The 4,592-nt window shown below is 34.1% G+C and overlaps 1 long non-coding RNA gene across 1 annotated transcript; it reads right to left on the bottom strand.

Moving 5' to 3' along the window:
- Positions 1–2,417: 2,417 nt before the first annotated feature.
- Positions 2,418–3,665, bottom strand: LOC121994045. Its single transcript, XR_006115557.1, has 3 exons — positions 3,442–3,665; positions 3,203–3,291; positions 2,418–2,450 (listed from the first exon to the last, which is right to left on the bottom strand). It is a non-coding gene; the product is annotated as an uncharacterized LOC121994045 (long non-coding RNA).
- Positions 3,666–4,592: the final 927 nt, after the last annotated feature.

Below are 4,592 nucleotides of genomic sequence, written 5' to 3'. Positions count from 1 at the left end.
TTGAAATATGGCCCCTTAGGGTTTCGGCCATGAAAAATTAAATGGGCTTAGAGAATGTTTAATACCTAAATTATGCTTGCTTATGATTCCTTATGGTTTGTAACCCACTACATGATGTTAGGTTAAGATTTTCATACTTTATGTTGCTTAGATCTTGAAATATGGCTCCTTAGGGTTTCGGCCATGAAAAATTAAATGGGCTTAGAGAATGTTTAATACCTAAATTATGCTTGCTTATGATTCCTTATGGTTTGTAACCCACTACATGATGTTAGGTTAAGATTTTCATACTTTATGTTGCTTAGATCTTGAAATATGGCTCCTTAGGGTTTCGGACATGAAAAGTTAAATAGGCTTAGAGAATGTTTAATACCTAAATTATGCTTGTTTATGATTCCTTATGGGTTGTAACCCACTACATGATGTTAGGTTAAAGTTTTCATACTTTATGTTACTTAGAAATTTGGAACCATGCTCCTAGGGTTTCGGCCAAGAAGAAAAAGATTAGGTTAAGAAGCTACCTAGGATTTCCTAAAGTCCTCACATGTTATACTAAGAATTATGAGATGTTAGGATATTGAGTTCCATGTTTTATGTTGCTTGAAAAACCCATGACCATGCCTATATGTTTCGGCCAAATCATGATTGAGACTTGTAGAGAGTTCAAAAAAATTCCAACTATACATGATTATGATTTCTATGATATGTTATATGTTATGTGCACTTCATGCCATCATGTTATGATTCCTATGATATGCTATATGTTATGTGCACTTCATGCCATCATGTTATCCTATGATATGCTATATGTTATGTGCACTTCATGCCATCATGTTATGATCCCTATGATATGTTGTATGTCATGTGCACTTCATGCCATCATGTTATGACTCTACATGCTATGCTATATGCTATGTGCACCTTATGACATCATGTTATGTTTATGCAAGGCCTATGTAAGATGAAAGGCCTAAGAGATGCTTCCCTTAAGTTGGGATCAAGAGCACTCTTCATGATATGTTATGATATGACAAGAAATATGATATGCTATGCTATGACAAGAAACATGTATGCTATTTTACTTTTGTATGGCTTGTACCAGGGATGGGCTCCTAAGTTGCCCCTAGGTCGATGGTCTATGAAACGGGCCTAGTAAAAGGGATGGACTCCTAAGTTACCCCTAGGTCAATGGTCAATGAAACGGGCCTAGTTCCTAGTAGGTTCAAGATTAGCTACCTTGGATCTACTTAGGATGCGTGCACTCATGTATGTATGTGGTACAAAGTCGGGCCCTCATGTTGAAATTATGTTAAGTACTTATATGATATATGTTTTCAAAAGACATCTTGCATATATTCATTTCATGCTACATGATACATGTTTTCAAAAGAACATCTTGCATCTACATATCTCATGCTATATGATTTCTTATGCTTTAGGTAGATGCTCTCTTGAGATGTTTCATGCTATATATGCTTATGCTTCCATATGCTATGATTTATGCACTTTTGAGATATGTTATGTTTCCTAGATGAACATGCTATTATCTTATGCTTATGCTCACATGTTATGTTATGATTGGATTAAGTGAGTATGCCACTACTTTATGCTAGCATGTAAATGTTCAAGTTATAGATTGAATAAAAGAATGTCACTACTATATGTTTAATTCATGATTCATGATTTTTGAGAGTAGGAAAGGATCTTACTAAGCCTATGTGCTTATAGTTTATTTTTCCTTGTACTGCAGAGAAGGGAAAATAATGGCTAAACTAAAGGGAGCAGCAGGACACTACAACAAAAACCCTCATAGACATCGATTTTCCACCGGTGTCTATTACATTTTCGATCGATGTCTATGAAGCCGATGTAAAAGGTCTGCCATTTTAGACATCGGGTTAAAACTGGTGTAGTATCACTTAACGACACCGGTGTTCGAATTGGTTATTAACCGGTGTAGTATCACTTAACGACACTGTTTCATCAACGGTGTAAAATCGATGTAATATTATATGTTAATAACACCAGTTTTGACAGCGGTATACGATCGATGTAATATTAGTTAATAACATCGGTTTTGCAGCGGTGGAAAACCAATGTAATATCAATATTTTTCACAAATTTGATTTCCGAAACAATGAAAAACTAACAGTAACCAAAAAAAATACACAAATATTCACAAATTACACAAATATTCTTCATTCAACAGTATCCATAAAATACACAAATATTCACAAATTACATAAATAATCTTCTAACAACAGTATCCATAAAATACACAAACATTCTTTTTACATCAAAAGCTAATAAATATCAGAATCATTAAGGTAGAACATTCTTTTAACAACACATCAAGGTAGAACCGCACTTCAAATGTAATCTAGCATGCATTCAGCCCACTCGAACCGCACTTCATCAATTTCAACTCTGGAGTACTTGAGATTTGTAAACTGTAAAAACACATAAATAATATATTAGTAAACCAAGACCAAAAATCATAGTTGAAAAAGTAGTAAGAGCACCAGGTAACAAGATGACTAATTTGAATGCTTAAAAAGAGACACATTCATCATTTATCTCAACCACATCATATAGTGATAGATTTATCATTCCTGGGAACTTAATATATTCCAAACCAGAAATTATTGCAACAAAGTTTTCTCATAGTTACAATTTAATTAATCAGTACTTGATGGAGCTTCAATCTTTTCATATTCAGAATATCATTCAAACATCCTGGTGTAGCAACAATGATATCAGCTCCACGATCCAACTCTCTTAACTGGGGTCCTTTTTAATTAATCAGTACTTGAGAAGTGCCAATGAATGTATTCTTGGTACTTCTTTTTGAAAATGGAAAAAAGAGATTTCCAACCTCTCATCAGAAAGTCCTGCCAACAATAATGATATGACTAAAGATTTTATGTTTTTGTGAAACATGAGTAAAAGAGGGTGGAATTGGAATAACACTTGTTTAATTATGCACAAACAGCTAAGAATTTTGAATTTAAGTAATACCAATAAAGTTAAACTAGATAACTTGGACAACGTATGATTTAAACACATCAGAAACAATTCAAAGAAATGTCAATCAATCAAAAAAAAATTAAACCAGTAAAAATATAGCAAATATGTGCATAATTTTGAAACATAGATAATGAAAGACATTATAACTAGGGAGTCAAAGCTTACCAAAAATTACCATCATTCTTGTTGAGAATTAATGACAGACAACTCTTCTTCGTACTCCATTGCGTGTAATGAGCATTCCCTTTCAATTAATAAAAATTCCTGAAAAATATATGCCCAGTTAATTTCTTTTGTCGCATGTTTTGTTGGGGAGCTGGCAGTGATACCCAAGAACAGTTCAAATCAATTTTCACGGTGTAGAACTCAAACTATGATGATTTGTTCATTAACGTAGAATGCAGAGGGTAATACCTGTAACTGGTGATGACTAAACAAATGAAGGATTCCATATTCTGAAGAAGCAACTAATTCTACAAGTGCATCACGATGATCTTTTAAATTGCCCGTTTTAGCAAGAGAAACTGACACCTATTGGTGAACAAAAAAGGACCAATAAAGATTTGTAACACCATGGTGTATGTCAAGGAACACAGATAGCACAGAAATAAAAAAGTATCGAGGTTGAGATTCTAATTAACCTGCATATAACGAAGAATAATTTATAGTAGACAGCACCTACGATTAAGCTCTTTCACTATGTAATTAGTAGGGTTTATCAATAGATCTTCCTTGAAATACCAAGCATCAAGCCGAAATATCTCCATTCACACTCCAGGTTGAAACCGATTAAGCTCACCTGATAGATAAATTATTGACCTTCTCACAAGAAAATAACAATAGTGCATATTTAGTGGATTATGATACCAATACCTTTGAAACCAGCAGCCATGATAGTGGCAAGAGATGAAAACACAAGGAGCTCAGAGATGTAAAACAACATAATCAAAAAGGGTGCTCTGAGATTTTGGAGAGATCATATCAAAGAGACAGGGAATTTGGAAGGGTGAAATGGAATGTATACCACACCTTTGTGACTTCAGCATACAAAGGGGCTCTTGTTCCAGTATTGTTATTATTTCAAGTTCTCTTTCAGGGTCTACAGATTGGTAGCAACTACTGGATTTCCTGGGCAACTGAAAAGGAAGACCAAGTGAGCAAAGAAAAACTTATTGGAATTTGTGTTCTACTATCAGCCAGCAGCTCAATGTTTATACTAGGAAGGGGAGTTTTGCTTGCAACTGCTGCCTTTGAAACAGCACAGAAGCTATTTCTGGGAATGATAACAAGCATTTTTAGAGCACCAATGTCATTTTTTGACACAACGCCTTCTAGCCGAATACTTAGTAGGGTTAGTTCTTTGATTTTCTCTCTTTCTTCTTTATTGTCAGGTCAAAAAGACATATCACTACTCTTTCCTTTAATTAGCAAAGTAACAATGTTAATATATGAAGCATTATCTAAAAGATTTAAAAATTTCAGTAGCTTGCTTAAATATCAAAGTATAAATTTAACAATTGTCACCTTTTCCAGTCTTCATCAGATCAGACAACCGTTGACACTGA

Source organism: Zingiber officinale, chromosome 6A (genome assembly GCF_018446385.1).
Source record: "Zingiber officinale cultivar Zhangliang chromosome 6A, Zo_v1.1, whole genome shotgun sequence".
Lineage (NCBI taxonomy): Eukaryota > Viridiplantae > Streptophyta > Magnoliopsida > Zingiberales > Zingiberaceae > Zingiber > Zingiber officinale.
This window is presented reverse-complemented; position numbering and strand designations above follow the sequence as displayed.